This window comes from Planococcus citri, chromosome 5 (genome assembly GCF_950023065.1).
Source record: "Planococcus citri chromosome 5, ihPlaCitr1.1, whole genome shotgun sequence".
Taxonomy (NCBI): Eukaryota; Metazoa; Arthropoda; class Insecta; order Hemiptera; family Pseudococcidae; genus Planococcus; species Planococcus citri.
Window position 1 is genome coordinate 12,110,066 of NC_088681.1, and position 24,651 is coordinate 12,134,716.

At 34.7% G+C, this 24,651-nt stretch overlaps 1 protein-coding gene and 1 long non-coding RNA gene across 3 annotated transcripts in view; both read right to left on the reverse strand.

Moving 5' to 3' along the window:
* LOC135847046 (uncharacterized) overlaps window positions 1-24,651 on the reverse strand; it is an 89,358-nt gene that overhangs the window by 44,619 nt on the left and 20,088 nt on the right. The window lies entirely within an intron of this gene.
* On the reverse strand, window positions 17,118-17,595 carry LOC135847853 (uncharacterized). Its single transcript, XR_010559250.1, has 2 exons — window positions 17,565-17,595; window positions 17,118-17,426 (listed from the first exon to the last, which is right to left on the reverse strand). It is a non-coding gene; the product is annotated as an uncharacterized LOC135847853 (long non-coding RNA).

Here is a 24,651-nt window from a genome sequence, read left to right on the forward strand (position 1 = left end):
ATATTCCATTTATTCTTTTTCTTTTTTTAAAAACTTGAATTCTTTATTGGAAGGGAAGGGAAGGGAAGGGAAGGGGGCGATAGTATATTCAAAACAACCGATAACGTCAAAGTTTTAAATTTTGTTCATGAAATTTGCTACAAATGCTTTTCTGAGTGATGAAAAAGTCTGGAAAAATGTTTTGATTCCCCTCCTCCTCCTCCAAAACTGAATGTTTTGAAAAATGGCCCGCTTGCAAGACTCATTTAGTAAAATATTTTTTGTAAGAATTGGAATTCTTGTTAAAATAAAATTGGTTTGAAGTATTTTTTTTTAAATTATTGAGATTAAAATACTTTTTAGAAATCAACCACCAGAATATTGTTTTTTTTTTTTTGAAAAATATAGAACTCAAATATTTTTCAAGTTGTAAAAATCTTTATTTCGCTAATTTATCGACTCGTTTAATTTTGTTCTTTGTTCTTCCCCATTTTTCTCGACGTCGTATTACCATCAAGTTCGGCTAAATCAAACTCGAGTGTCGAATTTGTATGATTTTTGTCGAGTACTCGAATTACCTATCTCCCATTTATCAGTTAGACACTCTTGTCAACAACGAAGTGTATTGGCGAATATCATGCGACTGGTACCTTTTTTTCACATTAATGGACGACTAATTGAATGAGCTCGATCGACTATATACAGGTAATCTCGAAGCCATTGTACGAGCTAAATGTACTCGTAAAATTAGGTAAACTGATGCCCAAAAGTGGTACTATAATACAGGTGTACATTGTACACGTACTCACATACTTATCATAGCACATGTCATGTGTGTAGTATCGAGTATGGAGCATGATGTGTTTAGTGTACTTCAATGTACATTACATTTACAGCCTGCGTCTTAAATTCAAATATTTATCGATACTTAATGGAGTTTTGATGTCTCGAATTCCGCTGCCAGCATTTGTTTCATACGAGCTGAAACGTACAGAAACAAATTGTCGTCGAGAAAATGCCATCACGACGTGTAAAGGTTAGGTACTTTTTTCTCATCTACACGAAGGTACTCGTATTTTTTTTAGCGAGTTCACTCATCGTTGTTTTTCACCAGCACCAGTCGAATTTCGAAAGTTCGTTCGAATAATTAGATTCAGTCGGTGGTGTGCGAGAGAAAAAAACGAAAATTCGCACGTGTTCTACGTGCGAGTTGATTAGATTTGAAATTGGGTTTGAATGCGGAGGGAATAAGGGGGGGAGTGGAGGGAAAGGATACGAGATAACTCGTGTGTGCTTGGAAATTGGATTTATCAAAGTTCCTTTTCGAACGATACATTATCTGTCTGTATCTCATCTGTGTAGTGTACCAGACCAATAGCTAATGCAATGTACAGTACCTACGTAGGTAGGCCAAATTTGTATCGTGTTCGAGGTACATGCCTCTTTCTCTGTCATCCTAGTCGAATTTGTTATCGCCTTTCCAGCGAATACTTCGCGTGTATGGTTAAATTAGGTATTGTATAAAAGCGTCGAAGTTATACAAGGGGAGGAGGGGGAGGGGTAAAATAGATGAAATACCCCTGTCATCGGATTTTTGAGATTTTGATAAAACATTGTTGGGTACTTTTTTATCAAAAATGTTGGAGCCAAAAAATTTCATCAATTTGAACTAAGAAGACGTTAAACCTTCAAAATTCGTCGAAGGATTTCAATTTTGACTTTTCCTCAAAAATGTAAACTTGATTTTTTTTTTTTTGAATAGACCTACATATAATCGTTCGGTTCAAAAAATATTGAGATAGAAATTTGTACTCAATTCATAAAAGAAATCAGAAATTTTTTCTCAAACTTGTAATTCAATAATTTTTTCAGGAGCCAATTTTTGATAAACTGGAGAGAAATACTGACAAAATGACATCCACTCGAAGTCCCTTTAGGCACTCAAATGTTCTGGTAACAGTTGCCCCAGATATGCCAACTCCAAGGAATAAAAATACTGAAATTCCATCCGCCGAATTACCTACTGGTCTCAAAGGGTCAAGTTGCAATCTAGTATACGTAATACACTTCACGTCACTTAGAATATTGTTCACTTTTACTACTCGTAGAATAAAAGCGAGGAAAAAAAATACATTTTTTTGCCATATTATCCTACGGCACAGAAGCAACGATATGGGAAATACAAGTAAAAGGGAGTGGAAGGTCAAGAACGATATTTTCTTCGTACTTGAAACATCACATCACGCTATACGTATTACTTACTTACACAGTTACACAATCATACGGTACATTCACAATTCATAAATGGACATAATAACCACACATACATTGATATAACAAGACACAACACGATGATATAACCAACCACATGCAACAGTAACTCATTTTTTTCGATCAAACAAAAAAAAAGGGCCGCATCACCATTGATAACTTGTATGTATTATGACAATTAAGTAAATAAGAAGTTGGTGGAGGGGAGGGGGACTTTAACTCCCTCCATAGTACATATGTACTTATTAATGACCGCAGTTGTTAACGAGAAATTAACATTTTTCATTGATTAATAACATTGCCTCTATATTCCCCTTTACTCCCCCGTCAACATTCAACAACGCACCTGCGCATCGCCGCGCCGCAAATGGACGAGACTCAGACTGCAATAATAACGACAGCAACGGTTACTTACTGGTAATTAAAAACAAACGAGATAAATTAGCATTGTAAATCTGGCTTCATTAGTTAGCGTGTAGTGTACTACTGTACAAGGTAGGTGGCGGAGGCTACTTCAGCTGCGGCAGCATCCGTTAGATGAATATGTGAGAGCAGAAAATACCCGGTAGTTTCGAGCTATGCGAAGACAGTGAAAATACACATTATTTATGTACACATATTCGAGCTCATCAATGACGAGAAAATCTTATCAATCATTAAGCATTTATGCAAACATAAATCTGATCTTATATGTAAGACATTTCCCTACTCATTGTTTACGATGCATTGAAATGCGTACTATTGCCTGTGTTAATTAACTTCAAAAATGTAGTATTGTAATCAACAATGTTGCTTGCTAGAGAACCATTTAAACAAATACTGATTTGAACAAGTGAATCAAAAGGTCCTAAACCCCTCCTTTCTAATGAGATTAAAAATCTCAATAATATTCGATCGAAAATCGCAAATAAATCGATTTCGAGGTTCGATTATTCGATTTTTGGATTTGATACATCGATTTTTCAGCATGATCGATTATTGATCGAGAAGTCTACTTTCAAGACTAAAATCATCCAAATATAATCGATTATACAGGATCGAAAATCGAAAATAAATCGATCTCGAGGTTCGATTAATCGATTTTCCGGTTCAATATATCGATTTTCGGAGATCGAAAATCGCAAATAAATCAATTTCGAGGCTCGATTAATCGATTTTTGGATTCGATAAATCGATTTTTCAGCATGCTCGATTATTGATCGAGAAGTCCACTTTCAAGACCAAAATCATCCGAATATAATCGATTATACAGGATCGAAAATCGAAAACAAATCGATCTCGAGGTTCGATTAATCGATTTTCCGGTTCAATATATCGATTTTCGAGTTTGATACATCGATTTTTCGGCATGATCGATTTTAGATCGAGAAGTCTACTTTCAAGACCAAAAAGTTCCGAATATAATCGATCATATTGAATCGAAAATCAAAAATAAATTGATTTCGACGTTCGATCAATCGATTATCGAGTTTGATTGATCGATTTTTCGGCATGATCGGTTTTTGATCAAGAAGTTTATTTTCAAGGCGCCAAAATGATCCGAATATAGTCAATCATACTGGATCGAAAATCGGAAACAAATTGATTTCGAGGTTCGATTAATCGATTTTCCGGTTTGATTGATCGATTTTTCCGCCTGATCGAGAAACCCATTTCCAAGGCCAAAATGATCCGAATATTATAATCGATCATATTGGATCGAGAGTAAATCGATTTCACGGTTCGATAATAGGTTTTTGATCAAAAAGTAATGACCTCTTACAACCAGAAAGTATTTTTTTTCAATTTTTACCCCTCCCACCCTTCGTTTCTCCTCTAATTCCTTAAGATTAAAAAAAAACTATTTTTTTTCTCAAATCATAACAGGATCACCAAAGTGAGCTAGTGCGCAACTTTCTTGACATCGAATTCGAAAAATTCTCCATTTTAAACAATTGAATAACGGAGATGAAATTGGTTTTTACGAATTTTTCTTGAAAAATACACGATTTTCGAGTCAAATGCACGACTTGTTCAATTTGCAGAATAATTTTGTCAAACACAGTTTTTTTTTCGCCTTTTTGAACACCCAGTATCAGTAAACTCGCCATTAAAACACGCGAACCTGAAAAATTATGTCATTCTAAAGTAGCTTCGAACTAAGATGAGTACATATAAAGGTAGGGATGAAGATGATGAGAATGCTCTCAATTTTTACAAAATGGTCCATAGGATGGACAATAAGCTTCTCAAAATATCACAAAAATGAAGCTCCTTCTCCCTCCCCCCTCTTCTTAAAAAAAGAGAACAAAACAAATTACTTATTGTGCTGATGCTGAATGGAAATTTCATGCACTAAAATTTTATTCCTTTTCATTTGTTCCCAAAAAATATTAACCTTTTGTGATGAGGAAATGAAACAAAAATTCAAATTTTTCTAGCAAAACAATCCAATTCAAATTGAACTGATTACCAACTTTTGCTCAGGATGGTTCAAAAAAAGAAAGCCATCTACAAAAAATAAACAGGTTATTTGAAAGAATTCTGATCCGAAAGTGAAACGAGAAATTTTCAAAAAATTGTCACAGACTTTAAATTTGTAGATGTATATATTTCTTTTGGGAGGGAAAGAGGGAGGGGGAGGGAGGGGGGGAATTGAGAGAATTATTTCGAATTTCTCAACTTTTAAGAGGCTCAATTACAAAGGAAATGGAGTCAAAATAGCTTAAGAAGCAGCGAGAGGATTACAAAATAAAATGTTGCGATTTTCACTTCTTAAAACTTCAACTGCCTGTTTTAAAATTTTTAGACAAAAAATCGAGACTTTTTGACAATTTTTGGTAACAATGGAAGGATTTTTGCAATTTCTGTCGAAAAAAAAACAATTATTGGCGAATCAAAACTAGACTGAAAATTCTAACAAGAGGAATTGTTTTCTGGCAATTTCTTACAAAAAGCGAAACTTTTGGACAATTTTTGAAAAAAGTAAGGTTTTGAAATTTTTTTGTAAAAAAGCGACTATTTTCAGTAGTTTTGTTTAAAAGCGAGGTTTTTTTTTACAATTTTTAGCGAAAAGTCAGAAAATTATTCCTAAGTTTGAAAAAATTGAATTCCTGAATTTTTTCTTCAAAAATTAACTTCAGTAACCAAAATTGCAGAAAATGTATTATGGTCAGCGAAACCAAAATTTAGGCAAAACGAATTTTTTGCTATTGATACGGGTCATAGTCATGCATGGAGAAGGAGCTAACCCACCCACCACTTGACAACCCCTCCGGGTCCAAAATTATCGTTATGGAGCAACGACACAAATGAATTCCATGGTTTTTGAAGCGAAAAGTGATTAATTATTATGCTCAAAACAAGACGTGTTCATTATAGTTTGCTAGAGCTAAGATTATCTCCACAGGAAAAAATAATTGAATTCTGGGCACAAATTAGAATTGATTTTTTGACCTGAAATTTTCAGTGTCTCATTTCTCACCCAAATTGAACCAATTTCAAAATAAAATCCACCTCCTTGGTGCATGCAAACGAATACTATTTTATTTTCTCCAAACGAGTAGAGTAGATACATTCCCATCAAATATTCGCGAAAAAGCTCCAGTCAAAAAACCACATCTTGAATTCAAATTCCAATTCATTATTATAGAGTAAAATAAATTTTTAAAAACATCGCTGCGTCGTTCAAAACACAAATAGGTATCTACACTCGTATTCCGACGTTTCAAAGTTTAAACATCTCAACAACGCTGAATCAATTCAAACCAGAGGGAAAAAATTCGCACGTGTTGACTTTTGATGAAGTCACTCACGTATGGAAATTTATCACGTCGAATACAGGTTCTCTTTTAGTTACTGAATATATTCCATCTTGAAACACAGTCTCGTAGTTTGACTAAGTAATACACACACAGAACAGATATACACGATTCGATAATACATAACAAGACACCTGCTTGTGCTTATACATACAATAAGATACGTCGTAAATTCGATACATATAGGTAGGTAGGTAAAAAGGTTAGGAGAATACCAAGAGACCAAAATCAATTTCAACTTCGCAAATGTACAAGAGTGTATAACTGGAACCGAAAACACATATTGTCATTTGTACCCAACGGGCACAAAACTTACTTACATTATGCCACATACGAACCACTACACGTTTCGAAAACTCGCATACATTTTGAAATTTAATACAATATATACTCGTTCGAACTGAATTTTAAATTATTCCCATTAAAAGAGACTGAGAGAGGCTGCGCGAATATCCAATTTTCGCGAAACGTGACGAGCACTTTATATAACACCAACACAACAACTTACTACATAAAAACCAGAGCAACGCAACACACTGCCGATGACGATTCCATTAAAAAAAATAAAAGCCAAAAGCGAGATTATTTTCTTTTTTCAACGTCGTCGTCGGTCCTTTTTTCCATCCAATTCCCCTTCCCCTACAACCGTGTTCCTATTCTTTTGTACGTTTCTATGTACGACTAAATTAGTGTTTAACGAGCGAGCTGAAGTGACAACCGAGCGTAAAAAGGACCAAATTTTGACAGAGTTTTTTTTTTTAAAAAGAAAATCGCCAAGTCGGGACTTTTGATATTTTAATAGTTTTTAGGTAGGTACTGTTAGGAAAAGAAGAAGAATGAGGAAGCTTGATTAAATTAGCGATCGATACAAAAAAAAAACGAAGAAAAATTCAATACGGTTTTAATTAAACAAAGTAGGTACCTACTCTCAACTTTACCTAATTATAGAACATACGGTCGTATTTAATTCGCGTCTCCTTTCAATGAGAATTAAAGAACAATACCGCCGCGTATCAAAATGGCTTCCATCGACGAGATATCATAAAAATGCCACCATATTCGATAAAATCGTCGTCTTCGCGGAGTATTAAAAAATCGATACTATAAACGTATAATAATTTTAAAATTTGAACGAAATCACACTCTATGTAAGATATATTACCTCCTGCAGAAGTTTGTAGCAACTCAGCTCTACCCCCCCTCCTCCCCCATCGGTACAAAAAATTGGAAAATTGCGAAAAAATCTCTAAATTGATAACATTGAAGAGTGGAATCGATTTCATCTTGAATTGTAGCCAAATTGCGAAAAAAATTGGTACCACCCTCTTTTTGTCCCAATTATTTTTCTTCTCTCCAAAATAATACATAATTTAAGAAGCATTTTCCCAACACGATGCAATGGAAGAAAAAAGGACGAGAAGAGGAGAGAAGAGGAGAAATAGTCAGACTCAGGGTATTCCCGGATAAGATAGGTGAAATGCCCCTGTCCTCGGATTTTTGATTTCTTGTTGATTCAACATTGTTGGGTACCTCTAAAAAAATTGTAGACCCAAAAATTTGTCCCCCCACCCCCCCCCCCTTTGTCCACAATGACGAAAAAACGCTTTTTTCGGGGAAAAAATTGCACTTCAACGAGTTTTGGATAAAAAATTTTGATTTTACCCAAAATATGTACAGGAAGCATGGGTCTATCCACATGAATTTTTTCGAAATTTTTCTACCCCCGGGGGGGGGGAGATATTGACAGAAGAAAATTTGAAACCGCCATATCTCCGAACCTAATTCTTGTGCCCAAAATTTTTTTTCTTCTGAAAATATGTTCAGGTAAGTACTATTTTTGGAAATTTTTTCAAATTTTTTCTCCAGGTGGGTCATCTTTAAAAACTCAAAAAACTCTTCAAAATGTGCTTTTTGTGGCATAATAGCACCGCCAATCTAAAAAATACTCGTAGTAAAGTTCTGAAGCTTTGCACGTGAACCTTGAAAAACTGTAGAAGTTGCAACAATTCCTCTAAAGGCTCATTTTGGGCCTATGGGCAGTGGGCACCACCCCACCCAATTTTGGGTCTGAAAAATGTTGGCAATATGGGTGTCGTTTTCATATGAATCGAACCCCCTGAACACGAATATGAAGTTGAATTTACAGTTGGACCCTTCCAAGGGCCCCATTTGGGGGGTACAGTGCCCCAAAATTGAGTTTTTCGCAAAGAATTGTTTATTTTACCGTTACCTAAACCCTGTAACTTCCTTAATCAAGGTTGACAGGGTTTGACAAGACACAATGAAAAATGTTCTAAAAACGAAGAACCAGTCAACATACAGCCACGAGACAGTCGAATATTTTTCTATACTTGTGATAGTTGTGAACATAGGTAGAGAGGGTGAGAAGGAGTGGGGGAGGATGTATAATGGTATTCTCCACAAAAACCATGGATCAACCTTGATTAAGGAAGTTACAGGGTTTAGGTAACGGTAAAATAAACAATTCTCGGCGAAAAACTCAATTTTGGGGCACTGTACCCCCCCCCATGGAGCCCCTTAGAAGGGTCCAACTGTAAATCCAACTTCATATTCGTGTTCAGGGGGTTCGACTCATATGAATTTTGGGCTTAAATGTGAGTTTTTTTTTTGTTTCAAAACAAGAAAAAAATCAGCCTGAGCGAAGCAAGAGCGAAAGCTTTTGAAAATTTTATTCAGAGAGCACTAAAAGCGATATATGTACATATTTTTAAGAAGTTCATTTGGAAAAAAAAACGGGCACGCTAATTATTTGTTCTTCCCCCCCCCCCTCAACAAAAAATTCTCGAAAAAAATCGTTCAAAAAAATACACTGATAGGAGACTTATTGAGGATTCCAGTGCTTTACTGAGAATTGATCATTTCCATTCCTAATACCATAATTTTTTGCTAATAAACTTTAATCCCAACTTTAGTCAAAATTGCCAAAAATGTAATCCTGTTTTTTTTTTTGCCAAAATTGTCGAAAAATACCTTTTTCTTGACGTTGTCGAAAAAGTCCTAATGTTTTTTGCAGAAATAACCAAAAAATTTCACCCCCCCCCACCCCCACCCACTAAGGTACATTATTCCAAATTTTCATCACGTCGCACCAAAGCAAAAATTCTCAATATAAAATATGATGTTTGGAGGCCACAAATACATCCAAAAAACAAGTTTCCAAAATTCTACATCGCAATCTTGGTTGTTAATATAGGCATAAGAAAATGAAAAAAACGCCATTTTGAGGGGTAAATATGAGGGGAGGGGGTTGAAAATTTTTGTGGAGATACCTACTAAGGATATACATAACTTTCAGAAAAATTTTCAAAATCGGTTGAAATGGGGTTGAGAACTGTGTTATTGAAATTTCAAAAAAGGGGGGTTCCACAGTGGGCTGTGAGCACCCTCAAAACGGGCGTAATTCAAAAACTTACAATCAACCCAAAAACAATTGTAAAATGATATCCTCCCTTATGTTTTTGGGGTCGCAGAATACGAATTTGACAATATTTTTTTTTTGTAGGGGTATGGGGTGGGGGGTGAGGGGGGTCAAAAATTCAAAATTTGACCATAATGACGTGTGATATGTCGAAATGTATGTTTTCGAGGGTGTAGATTACGAATCTGACAATATTTTTTTTCGTAGGGATGAATGGTGGGGGATGAAGGGGGTGAAAACGGCGAAAAATTCAAAATTTGATTATAATGACGTGTGATATGTCGAAATGTATGTTTTCGAGGGTGTAGATCACGAATCTGACAATATTTTTTTCGTAGGGGTGAATGGTGGGGGATGAAGGGGGTGAAAAATTCAAAATTTGACCATAATAATGTGTGATATGTCGAAATGTATGTTTTTGAGGGTGTAGATGACGAATTTGACAATATTTTTTTCGTAGGAGTGAATGGTGGGGGATGAAGGGGGTGAAAACAGCGAAAAATTCAAAATTTGACTATAATGACGTGCGATATGTCAAAATGTACGTTTTCGAGGGTGTAGGAGGGGTGAAGGGTGGGGGATGAAGAATTTTCTGTTGGGGAGCCGTCAAAGTCCCACTAAGACAAAAATTTGTAACTTTTTAACAAAATTCACTATGATTTTTCACTACAATCGACTATGGGGGTCGTTGGGTCACTTTCGGTCAAAAATGGCAATTGACACTTGAAATACACTATCTCAAGTATTACCAGCCACTGGAATTTCCCGTGAGAGTACGTGAGAAAATTTGTTCTATTCCAATTTGTGCAGTCGAGTAGGAGAAAAACGGGGTTTCAAGATGAATCTTATCTCTATAATTACTTTATAAAAACTAAAATCCAGTAAATTGATGGAAAGTACTTACTTTCAGTTGAATTATTCATACTTGGTACATTTTGACGTATCACACATCATTATAATCAAATTTTGAATTTTTCGCCGTTTTTACCCCCTTCATCCCTCACCATTCGCCCCTACGAAAAAAATATTGTCAGATTCGTGATCTACACCCTCGAAAACATACATTTCGACATATCACACGTCATTATGGCCAAATTTTGAATTTTTGACCCCCCCTCAACCCCCCACCGCTAACCCCTACAAAAAAAATATTGTCAAATTCGTATTCTGTGACCCCAAAAACATAAGGGAGGATATCATTTTACAATTGTTTTTGGGTTTATTGTAAGTTTTTGAATTACGCCCGTTTGAGGGTGCTCACAGCCCACTGTGGGGGGGGGGGGGGTTCAGCCCACCATAAAAAAATTAGCAAGAGGGGTACGGGCCACGGGGTGGTAACTCTCAGGGATTATTCAGGGGGTTACCCTCGACAATTTTCCGCAAAAAAATCTTGGCTAGGTAAAAATGTTTTTTTAAATGCTAATTCGCCTACACTAATTATTTAGAATGGGAAAATTTTTCATCGTAATATGTAATAAATTTTCATCGAATTTTAGTTGTTGCAAAACACACTAATTTTTCGGTTTTTTGCTTGATTTTTTTCACGAAAAGATGAGCGAGTGACTTTTCAACTCGTAATTAGCGTATTTCTTCATTTTTTTCCCCACTATACCTCGACTTTCGAGTTGTGTTGGTGGAATACTTATTGTGTGATATATTTCCAGTCATTACATACTTTGATGAAATTCACATTCGCTACAAAATTGGAGCATACTTCAAAACTCTACCGTAAATTTTATAAAAGTGACTTTTGTGGGTCTTGCCGTGTACTCTTCAAATGCTAACCAACTCTCCACTCCACACCACTCGTCGGAAGGATGGGTAGTTTCTGCTTGTATTAGATAGGTATAGAAAAACCAGACAATGCGTCCATCCATATTCGCGATACTGCATATATCATCAAAGATGCAAAAAAAAAAAAAAATCGTAAAGAAAGAACACAAAAGACACCTAAAATCGCTAAAAGCTCCATAATAACACGTTCTGGTCGTGCTGTCCTTTTTCCTGATAGATTACATTACGAGGTCAAGTGTTGTAAATCAAGTTGTAAATACTCTATTATTGTATAGGTAATCTTTTAAAATGTTTTTTTTTTTCATCTTTCTATCGATGCCGGTATATGTATAGGGACAGAGTACTCTTGTGTCCAACCTTGTACCTTTAGCTAAGAAGTTGCATAAAAAAACCGCAGACGTACCCTCGTTGGAGAAAGCGATTTCCGGTCCCTCTTCTCCGCGCCGCGCCCTACCTACCCTTAGAATCTTTTGGCTAGGATCGTAAGATCCTTCCTTTTTTTGTACGCATCGATAAGACAGTCGAACTGATAGATTTGTCACTGTGTACATATGAGTTCACCCCAGCGACGGACGACAGTGTAGATAGTTAGTTTTTTACTTTTTTAGCTCTTCATTAGTGGTCCATGGTCATGGTCATTTCTACGCAAGTTGTGACTCGCGGTTGAGATGTTGAGAATCATTTGGGAAAAAGTCGCGATTTTTTTTCCAAAACATCTGCTTTTGGTAAGGAAGGCCGATTTATTGCAATCAAAATTATTTACCTTTTCAATAATACATTAGTTCAATTTTCGTGTAGTTTTACAGTCGATTTTTAAAAAAATATAACATTATGGAGTTTAACAAACATTACGAAGACTCAATGCGTCTGTGCGAAACCATCGTTAAACTTGCGGAGTGAGTAGAAAATATGCATGGATCATTTTATTTTATATAAACTGCCTATTTCGAATGGTTAATTAGGTACTGTACTTATATGGTACCTACGTGAAATCGAAAGGAAAAATATAAAATTACGAAGATAGATTTTTAAAAATGGAAAAAGCAGCACTCTTTTAGACAAATCCTGACAAACGTTAGGACTTTTTGACAATTTTTGCAAAAGCTGTACTTTCATAGTATTCTTCGGCATAAAACAGAATTTTTTGGATAACTTGTGAAAAAAAAGTTTTTCCTACAATATTTCGTCTAAAATAAAAAGTAGAATTGATGACAATTTTGACAAAAAACAGGAGTTTTGAAAATTTTGCTTAAAAGCGGAAGTTTTTTTTTTACAATAATCTATTCATTTTTGCAAAATTACTAGGTACTAAATAAATTATTTTTCGCAATAATTTCACAAAAAAAAGGATTTTTAAAATTTTTTAAAGATAATTTTGGCAAAAGCAAGAATTTTTTCAATTGTGGCAACAGGATTTTTTGAACATTTTGGCAAAAATCAGAGGTTTTGTAACAATTGTCACAAAAGTTAGAAGTGTTTTATAATTTTGACAAAAAAGGAATTTCTTTACAATATACGAGATTTTTTTGACAATTTAGGCAAAAACAGAACTTTGCAGATAATTCTGGTAAAAAAACGTAACCTTCTTAGGATAATTCTGACAAAAGCAGGAATTTTCGAAATTTTGGCTACTAACAAAATTTTTTGGCCATTTTTGCAAAAAATATTGGAACTTTTTTGAAAACGTCAGAAAAAGACATTTTTTAACAATTTTGGCAAAAAACTGGACTTTTTTGGCAATTTTGATAAAAGTTGAGTTTTTTTTACAAAAAAAAAAACTTTTGTACAATTGAGACTTTTTTGACAAGTATTCTGGCGATAAGATTTTTTGAATATTTTGACAAAAAACAGGAGCTATTTTGGCAATTTTTACAAAAAGTCAAAACTCTTTCGATAATTTTGGCAAAAATTGAAATTTTTGGAAATTTTGGCCAACACGGGTTTTTGCTCATTTTTACAAAAAATATTAGGACTTTTTTGATAGGTACGTCAGAAGAAAATGTATTTTTCGACAATTACGACAAAAGTTTGGATTTTTAAAAATAATTTCGACAAAAACGAGACTTTTTTAATAATTTTGGCAACAGATACCTCAGTAAATGAGCGGAATTTTCCGGATGTTTAACAAAATTTCAAAAGAAACAAAGAGGACTTCAACAGGACAATTTTAAACACTTTGAATTTTTCAAGAGGGGGAGGGGGTGGGGTGGGTGAGGCAAAATTTGATACTCAAGCTTTTCGCTTTTCCAAATGTCTTCAAACATCTCAAGATTTATCTCGATTGTCAAGCAAACGGATGTTGAAAATATAATTTCATTATTACCTACAATTTTTGATTTCATTTTCACCTTTGAGGTTCGTCTAGCTGATGTAATAAAATTGGACGAATAAAAAACTTTTTCCAACATGTCGAATTTTTTAAAAATATTGGTACAAAAACTTACCAAATGGAAAATTTGAACGACATTTGGCGAAAAAATATAGGTTGTACTTACAAATTTTTCGAAATAAAACGGCGAGGTTTGAAGTAAAATAAGAGAGAGATGGAATGACAATTTTGTCATTTCAAAGGTATACGCGTAATTTCGCCTAATATTCATAATTATATAACTTACACAAGTCTGGAATTCTTCAATTACCGAAAAGAGAAAACTGTTACGGCGTAGCGAGGGCAAAAGCTCTCGAAAATCAGCATTTCACTAGGTACATTTACATATAAAAAACGATGTTTTTTCAAGTGAATTTGGCTTCAAAATTTTGAAATTCGAATGTTTTTTTTTTTTGAAAAATTCAAAATTGAAATCAAAAGGCAAACAGCACTGAACGAAGTGAAGGCAAAAGCTCTCGAAAATCAGTAATTCGAGAGGTATAAAAAACGATTTTTCTGTGTAATGAGTCACTTGAAGTCTACATGGTACATTAATGGCGGAATCATATAGGTACTCTTTCAGAACACAATAATTCTGAAATTTGTTAAAGAATAATGGATTTTAACACACGTCACACATACACACACACAAAATGAACAAAAATTTTCAACAAAAAAATTAAAATTGGAAGAAAATGTTTATGCACAATATTTCTTAATTCCAATCAATTTTTTCAATAATTTGAAGGTTTTTGTTGCGCGTTCGAATTTTTGCATTTTTTCACTATCTTTTTGACTGAATTCACTACTTTGTCACCACTCTCACAGCCCATTTTTAAAGTCACTACTACTTTTATTTACTACCTATGTATTAAATACTCTGTATTTTGAAAAAAATGACGTAATGTTAATTTGGACGATTCTTTGACCACTTAGAAAATCTGGAATTTCCAGAATATACCCGTTGGCTCCATAACAGCCTGAAATCACCTCCAATCGACTCAGCATATAAAAAATGGGCTACTGAGTAAATTTCATTTCAACAACTTAATTAGGTAAAATGTCGTAGAAATTTCAATTTTCAAAAATCTGTTAGGGGCGGTGCTCCCGAACTACCACTTAAAATGGTTCGAAACCGTTTCCAATCGATTCGGAGGCAAATTTCAGCTTTCTTGGTCTATTTGGTAAAATTTCAATTTTCCCCCATTTTTGACCTAAAGTTCAATTTTTTTTAAATTCATTAAAAATCAAAATCGTTTGTAAACTCACAAGGAAACCTCTTGAGGAGTCACACTCCGATTTGAACGGGACCGCGATTCTTGGAAAGAGCATAGTCTAAAACCCCCAAAACCAAATTTTCAGCTGCCTAAGTTGATTTTTCGATTCTTGGCGAATTTTTGAAAATTCAAAATTGACTGTCTTTGACGATTTATGTTTTTTAATTAAAAGTACGCACTTGATCAATAAAAATGGTCAAAATAAGTCCCAAAACTAATAATAATTACCCAAATACAAATTTCACCATTTCCAGTCATTCTGGAGCCTCCAGCGCGATTTTTCAATTTCTACAGAATTTTGAATTTGCTCCAGAAGGCGTGAATATGTAGTTGGACAGCTAAAAATCGAGTAGTATATTACACTCGGCCTGTTTCACGAGTTTATCTACATTTAAGCCGATTTTGGGAGTGACACCTCACGAGTGGTTTTTTGACCTTAAAAAATCAAAAAAATCAAAAGATAACCGTTTGTGAGGAAATTGTTGAAATTTGCGCGAATCGCTGTATTTCTTCAAGAACTAACCTCCGGAGGGCAAGTTCTACCTTTCCAGCCGTTTTGGAGCAAGAATGACACCTCAATAAACCACTCTTCAGGTGTCACTCTCAAAATCGTCTCAAGTGTGGATAAACTCGTTAAACACGTTGAGTGTACATAATATACAACTCGATTTTTAGCTGCGTAACTTCATATTCACGCCTTCTGGAGCAAACTCAAAATTCTGGAGAAATTGAAAAATCGCGCTGGAGGCTCCAGAACGCCTGGAAATTGTGAAATTTGGATTTGGAGGGTTAGTTTTGGACAAAATACAGCGATTCGCGCGCATTTCGAAAAATTCCTCACAAACTGTTATCTTTTGATTTTTTGGATTTTTTAATTTTGAAAAAAGCTGGTCAAAAAGCCACTTTTGAAGTGTCACTCTCAAAATCGGCTCAAATGTGGATAAACTCGTTAAACAGGTCGAGTGTAATATACAACTCGATTTTTAGCTGCCCAACTTCATATTCACGCCTTCTGGAGCAAACTCAAAATTCTGGAGAAATTGAAAATTGCGCTGGATGCTCCAGAATGGCTGCAAATGGCGAAATTTGGATTTGGGGGGATAATATCAGTTTTGGGACTTATTTTGACCAATTTTATTGATCAAGTGCACACTTTGAATAAAAAAACATAAATCGTCAAAAACAGTCAATTTTGAATTTTCAAAAATTCGCCAAAAATCGAAAAATGAACTTGGGCAGCTGAAAATTTGGTATTGGGGGTTTTAGACTATGCTCTTTCCAAAAATTTCGGCCCCGTTCAAATCGGAGTGTTGATCTACTGTTTCCAAATTCGTATTCGGAAAATCAGATCACCTCGATTCAAACCTGATGAACAGTTTATTTCAGCTGATTTTCAAATTCCGTGAATATAGAATTTTTTTTTGATTTGCCCTTGAAAATAAAAGGTCACAAGTGTAGAAGGACGTAACTTTTCTCATAAGGGTTATAAAATTGCTTACTTATTCTCATACGCGAGTTCATATTCTATCATTTTTGAAAGGAAATTCGTACTCACCTGAAACAAACAAAAATTAAGGTGGATTAGTTATGTAGTTATAAAACTATCGATCAATCAACAGATATATGAAACAATAATAATCGAAGCCCAAAGTAAAAATTCTGACGATCTCGGCATTTAATAAAGAGCCAGAAATGAATTTCACAGCAAATAAAGTAGGTAACCATAAAAATTGTGAAATTGACTGTGAAAATCACTCAAAAATATCAAAAATGGATGGACCATCAGAAAATGACAAAAAATTGAGAAAATGTCTCATTAGTAATTTGTGTAAAATTTTACACAGACTGCTTAGATTATTGAAAAATAGGCCTACAAAGAATTAAACTGAAATTCTAAACATTAAATAATGATTTGTCAAAAGTGCAGAAAAAAAACAAGATTTGTCAAATTGATCCCCCCTTCCCCAAAATATATATCAATTCCTCTTCATTTAGGAAGAGTTTCAATCTATGTACCTCATAATATGTACTTGCATTTACCCTAAGTAAAATATTTATATTTCATCAACAGATATTGGGAAAATCAATTGCAGCCATCTTCGACTTCATCATCAGAGTCGGGTGAACAAGATAATGGGTATGAAATGATAAAGGAGAAACTTGATATAGCTCGAGAAAAAACAGCAATATTAAGATCAGAGTATATTGAGTAAGTTAAAAGTTTCAAACGCTATTCAACATAAGTACGTATGTATCAACAATAAACCGCATTTTAAAAAAATTTTTCAGGTACTTAGCACACCAACATACGATGAGATTAAGATTCATTGACACTATTAATGTGTGTGAACAACTGAACTCCCATTTGGACAGTATTAATCTTGAGACATCGATTTCCAACGAGCATGCTAAAGAGTTGCCTGCCTCTCCTGCTGCTTCTACTTCCAAATTGTGGCAAGTCTCATCTTCAGATACCAACAAATTGAAAATCTACATTTCTGCGAAACGAAATGAAGCTCCTAGTAAGTTTCAAGTATGAGATATCTAATCAGTAGTAGGTATTGGGCTGAATAAGTACATATTTATAAACAAGAGAATTATTTTCGTTTTATTTTCATGTCTCACATTTTACTAACCTTTGTTTCTTTTTATTTGATTTGCATTAGATCGCAGCCAGCCTAACGTGAAACCATTCAAATGCCCAAAATGCGATAAATCCTATAGATTAAAACAATGCGTGGGCCGACACATGCGTCAGATGCACCTCACTGACATTCAGCGGACTCCTACTTCTTATCATTACTGCGCACATTGCATGTTCCGATGCCGATATAAAGTCAGTTTGGTTTTTCATCTAAAGCAGAGCCATATACCCGGTTTAAGTCTCGGTAAAACATTCACTAATAGTTATCATAGAAGACGCCATGAGCCGAGTTGTATTTTCATCTCTCGCAAATTGATTAGCTGATCAAATGACCAACTTTTGTTTCTTTTTATTTGATTTGTTATTAGATCGCAGCCAGCCTATCGTTTGCGAAATTTGTAAGCGAAAATTCAGCGCTATCGGTCGCCTGAAAGAACACATCATGAATTTGCATGAAAATTTAAACCCCTACAAGTGCCCCGAGTGCCATAAATCATACGCAAGAAGAGAACACGTGAAGCGGCACATGCTTCGAAAGCACTAGACGCCATGAGCAGAGTTGTCAGCGTAGAATAATAATGTAGAACAGGTACGCGTAAAGGTAAAGTAGAATAAATTTTTATTTTACTTGGAATAAGTAGAATAAGTGAAAAAAATATGTCCAACATATCCCCAAATCTGAAACCAAAAAAATCCCAGATCCAATATAATTTTGAACCCTAAACAATCCCAGAACTGAAACAAAATTGTTTCGGCTTTGGGAACTCAAATTTTTGATTTTTCCCCAATTTGAGGTTGATAAATTCAATAAATTGTTATTTTACACCACTTATCATTATTCATTCAGATTATAGTAGAAATACGGATTCCCAATTCCCCATGTCAAAACCTCCCATTTTTTAGACCCCTTGCAGGGTCCATTAGTCAATTTCAGCTTAAAATTGGTTGAAATGAAAATTCCAAAACCGGAACTGATTCATCCCAGAATCAAATCCAAAACAATTTTTTCAATTCCCTAACTGAAATAAAAATTTGGAAGAACAAAACTAAAACAAATCCAATCCCAAAATGAATATATTTTGATCTCTAAATCGTTTCAGGCTCACAGCTCTGCTAAGCACTACAGCGCTAGAGTAGCCAGGTTTTTGGACTTACCCCAAATCCGGAGCACCTCATGAAAAATAGATAACGAACATTTTTTTGGACCCTCAAAACAATAATTTACCACCTCTCCCTCCACCATTTGAAACAGATAACGAAATGTAGACAAAGGGAGTTAATATTGGAAAGATTCAGATCAGCAATAAACAATTTTCAAGAAATATTCACCAACTTCAATTTCTCATCCATATTTTGATTTTTGCGGGGGTTTTTTGTGAAGGGGGGAGGCTTTGTACATGTAGATCAACATTTTTTGGGTCCTTGGGAAACTGAGGACGGTTTTTTCTCAAATCCAGTTCATTTAATAAAATAATGTAAAACAATTTCAACACAGAAATTTACAATTTTTAAAGAAATTGTTTTCTTCGCATTTTTCTATTTTTCCAATTTTGTGCAGGAGGGGCAAATGTTTCGTTGCTAGAAGAGGTTTACCTAGAATTGTTTATAAAAAAGGTATTCTTGAATGATGCTTAGGTATGTTAATCGATGTTTACGTGAAAAGGGCATTGATCATTCTCCACACTAAATCTATAGGTAGTAGGTACACAGGCTCTAAATCTTTTTGAATTGTCTACTGTAGCAACCAAGGTTGAGTCGATCTCAAACTCTAGGCATTTGCCCAGACATTTTTCAATTATGTAGTAGACTACAGTTTTTTTTGGAGGTACCTATCTCAGAAGGATGACATCAAGTGGTTGATTCGATCAGGGTCTCTTGGCTTCAGAATTATTTGAATGAGCTCCAGGTTCGCCATAAGTGGCAAACTATAAGGAGAAAAATCTTCAAGTTGATGATGTTTTCCGTAGTGTCCAATAAAAATGTCCCTAATTCGAAGTGGCCAATGGCCATTATTCGAAATGTTGTAATTAGAATCGCGAACGGAACGAAAAAAACGTCCATGCAGAAATTAGATTATTTTATGTAATGTACCTGTAAATGTTTAACTTAATTAGTTGAAAATTTTTCTTCTTTTTATTGTTTTATTTTTGTAGTTTGTTTTCTCCTTTATTTATACTGTACTTAATATCTTGTGTAAAATCAAGTCATTCGGTGTAAAACTTGTTTATTAATTTTTTTGTCTTTTATAACACTAGTTTTTGTTAAAAGTTAACTAGGTTTAGCCTAATTTTATTATTTCAGTTTTCAAGATGTACTGCGTATTGTTATTATTTCTTTTATTGGGGGGGGGGGGGTGTTTGTAATTGCATGATTATTACACCTGACGTGTGAGCGTTCATATTAAGTTGGTAAGGTTGAGTTTTTTTATTAGATCTATGAATTGTTTAATTTTAGAAGACTTGTCTGGTATGAATGGGGATCTTTTATCTACATATCGCACCTCGGGAGTAATAAGGTCTCATATCAAAAAAAATTGATTTTGATGTTTTTGCATTTTTGGGGTTTGTATGACCCCCCTCAACCAAAAATTACACTTCGAGTTGGGTACATTATCTAGATCTTGTAAAAAACGCAAATGGCCTAACTCAAAATCTCAACAACATTGCAAGTTGTTTGGAGTTATAAGGATACATCTCAAAAAACTCCACCTTTTTTGAGCAAATTTCGTACATACAAAGTGTTAACAAATAGTTTTGATTGTTTTGAATGTTTGTCAGTTAGAAATAGTCACAAGGAGTGCATTTTTTATTGGTTTGTACCAAATGGAAAATTGTTTCTAAATTGATCACTTTTCAGAAAAATGAATTTGCACATATCATGAAATTTTAGTTTTTTGAGAAAAACTCAAAAACTAAGCACTCTAGAAAAAAACTAACGACATTACGTCGATTGGAAATTTAATTCTCTACAACTTTGCTATCATGAAATTTTTTTTGGACGCTTCCTTTCACCTCCACATCAACTTTAATGAAAGGTTATAACTCAAAATGTTTTCCAAACATTGAAATATTTCCTCTTTAAGATTTTATTTTTCAAAGTGTTCTTATGCTAAATGAAGGTAGGATACCACATCTTTAAAATGAGGTGCTAGTCATTCCTCACAATTAATTATAAGTTGATAAAAATAATGAATCAAGTTTTAAAAAAAAATAAAATCACTCTCCTGTAAAATTTCACTTTTTTGAGATGTGACTTATTGCTCCCGAGGTGCGATATGTATTTGTACTTGTAGGGATAGTCTGTGCTGATGTCAGGAGGAAGTTCTGACAGGCAGAACAAGCATGTGGGTTTTGGGGTCCTTTTATAAAGGTGATTGTGGGTGATTTTTGAGTGGTCAATTCTCACTCTCTGGTTACAATGATTTTCTTCTAGTCAATTTAGTTGGGATAGATTTTTCCAAGGTTGAGACTGAGTTGTTTTTTTTTTTGTGGTGAAAGAGCTTGTCTGATGTTTGGAGGGACCAAAAGTTTTGCCATTTTTCAAGTGTGCTTAGAGGAGGTGTAGGCATACCCTGAATGAAGTGTTGGTATTTTTGATCCATCTGTGAAGCAGAGATTGAATTTATTGTAGAGTGGCTATTTTTGAGTAGTTAATAAGCTGTAAATTGACTTGAGGAAGCTTAAGATTAGAAGCCAAGGGGGATATAATATTGGTTTTTGGATGAGAGTTTTAGGATTGATTTGAAGATCATTCAATATTGTGATGAAATTAGAAATGGGTACTTCTATATATGTATATTGTATGGTCTAAATGTTTGAGGTTGAGTGGGTTGAGTTTTGGAGCGGATGGGAAGGGTTGGTGGATGCATTTGAGATGAATTTGTTAGTTATGAAAGTTCTTCTAAAATCTGAGTGTAATTCTGCTGCTTAACAATAAATGCTATCTATTAGAGAGGAATAGAGAGCTCCTATACAGATCCTTAGGGCTGAATTTTGAATTGTTTTTAGGATATTATTAAAAGTTTCATTTGAGATATTTGCCAAACATTGGCTTCCACACTCGATACTTCTGCAAATTAGAGATTTATTGTACAAGTGAAGTAAAAGTTTGCGAGATGGATTGAACTTGGTATTATTGATATTTTCAACAGATTTAAGCGTTTCATGAGATCTGATTTTACTTTTAGGAAATGAGGAGTCTAATTAAGTTTTCTATAAAAAGTCAAGCAAAGAAATTTGGTATGTACTTAACTTACAAGGGAACCTCTTGAGGTGTCACACTCCAAATTTCAGCTGCCCAAGTTCATTTTTCGATTTTTGGTGTACGTTTGAAAATTCAAAATTGACGGTTTTTGGCGATTTATGCTTTTTTTCAAAAAAGTACTCACTTGATCAGTAAAAATGGTGAAAATAAATCCCAAAACTAATATTAATCACCCAAATACAAATTTCACCATTTCCAGCCGTTTTGGGGCCTCCAGCGCGATTTTTCAATTTCTCCAGAATTTTGAATTTGCTCCAGAAGCCGTGAAAATCGAGTTGTGTATTACACTCAACCTGTTTAACGAGTTTGTCCACATTTGAGCCGATTTTGAGAGTGACACCTCAAAAGTGGTTTTTTGACCAGCTTTTTTCAAAATTAAGTAAAAAATCAAAAAAATCAAAAATTTCCCGTTTGCGTGGAAGTTTTTGAAATTCGCGAGAATCGTTGTATTTTGTCCAAAACTAACCCCCCAAATCCCAATTCGCACGATTTCCTGGCGTTCTGGAGCCTCCAGCACGATTTTGATTTTCTCCAGAATTTTGAATTTGCTCCAGAAGGCGTGAATATGAAGTTGGGCAGCTAAAAATCGAGTTGTGTATTACACTCGACCTGTTTAACGAGTTTGCCCACATTTGAGCCGATTTTGAGAGTGACACATCAAAAGTGGTTTTTTGACCAGCTTTTTTCAAAATTAAAAAATCAAAAGATAACCGTTTGTGAGGAATTTTTCGAAATGCGCGCGAATCGCTGTATTTTGTCCAAAACTAACCCCCCAAATCCAAATTTCACAATTTCCAGGCGTTCTGGAGCCTCCAGCGCGATTTTTCAATTTCTCCAGAATTTTGAATTTGCTCCAGAAGGCGTGAATATGAAGTTGGGCAGCTAAAAATCGAGTTGTGTATTACACTCGACCTGTTTAACGAGTTTGCCCACATTTGAGCCGATTTTGAGAGTGACACATCAAAAGTGGTTTTTTGACCAGCTTTTTTCAAAATTAAAAAATCAAAAGATAACCGTTTGTGAGGAATTTTTCGAAATGCGCGCGAATCGCTGTATTTTGTCCAAAACTAACCCCCCAAATCCAAATTTCACAATTTCCAGGCGTTCTGGAGCCTCCAGCGCGATTTTTCAATTTCTCCAGAATTTTGAATTTGCTCCAGAAGGCGTGAATATGAAGCTGGGCAGCTAAAAATCGAGTTGTATATTACACTCGACCTGTTTAATGAGTTTACCCACATTTAAGGCGATTTCGAGAGTGACACCTCAAGAAAGGTTTTTTGACCAGCTTTTTTCAAAATTAAAAAATAAAAAAAATCAAGTTTACTCCCAAAATCGGCTCAAATGTGGATAAACTTGTTGAACTGGTCGAGTATAATACACAACTCGATTTTTAGCTCCCCAACTTTATATTCACGCCTTCTGGAGCAAATTCAAAATTCTGGAGAAATTGAAAAATCGCGCTGGAGGCTCCAGAATGTTTAGAAATGGTGAAATTGGAATTTGGGGTGTTAGCTATGGACAAAATACGATGATTCGCGCGAATTATAAAAATATCCACGCAAACGGGAAACTTTTGATTTTTTGGATTTTTTACGAGTAATTTTGAAAAAAGCTGGTCAAAAAACTACTTTTGAGCTGTCACTTTCAAAATCGGCTCAAATGTGGATAAACTCGTTAAACAGGTCGAGTATAATACACAACTTGATTTTTAGCTGCCCAACTGCATATTCACGGCTTCTGGAGCAAATTCAAAATTCTGGAGAAATTGAAAATCGTGCTGGAGGCTCCAGAATGTCGGGAAATGATGAAATTGGAATGTGGGGTGTTAGCTATGGACAAAATACAGCGATTCGCGCGAATTTCAAAAATTTCCACGCAAAAGGAAATCTTTTGATTTTTTGGATTTTTCAATTTTGAAAAAAGGTGGTCAAAAAACCACTTTTGAGGCGTCACTTCCAAAATCGGCTCAAATGTGGATAAACTCGTTAAACAGGTCGAGTGTCTTACACAACTCGATTTTTAGCTGCCCAACTTCATATTCACGGCTTCTGGAGCAAATTCAAAATTCTGGAGAAATTGAAAATCGCGCTGGAGGCTCCAGAATGGCTGGAAATGGTGAAATTTGTATTCGGGTAATTAATATTTGTTTTGGGATTTATTTCGACCATTTTTACTAATCAAGTACGTACTTTTTTTAAAAAAAGCATAAATCGCCAAAAACAGTCAATTTTGAATTTTCAAAAATTCGCCAAAAATCGAAAAATGAACTTGGGCAGCTGAAAATTTGGTTTTAAGGGTTTTAGACTATGCTCTTTCCAAAAATCGCGGTCCCGTTCAAATCGGAGTGACACCTCAAGAAGTCCCTTGTTAGTCGATTTGGATTCTAAAGAGTGTCCTTCGAAGTTGAGAATGAGATCTGGATGAGGAATTTTATAATTGAATTTTTGAAAAATCGGATTTTTTGTTGTATTTCTAGTCGTTTGATTAAGGCTGTTCCTAAAAATTGGGCGGAGTGTGTTAGTACAACATCTCGGTAAACGTTGTAGACATTTATCTTTTAGTTTTTCATCGGCTGTTCGGCCGCCTTGTACAGTTATTCGATTGTAAATTACGTGTTGGTAAATACAGTTCACTTCTAACCTTAATTTTTCGACGAGTTTTTCTTTCAATTTTTCTACGTTACTCGAAAAACAGAGTTCATTTTCCACCTCCGAATGAACTGTGCTCTTATAATACGCACGTCTCTACGTATCATACCTATTTCAACCTCTATTCCTTTTCATTGTTTCCTAATCTCATGACCATGTAAAATTGTA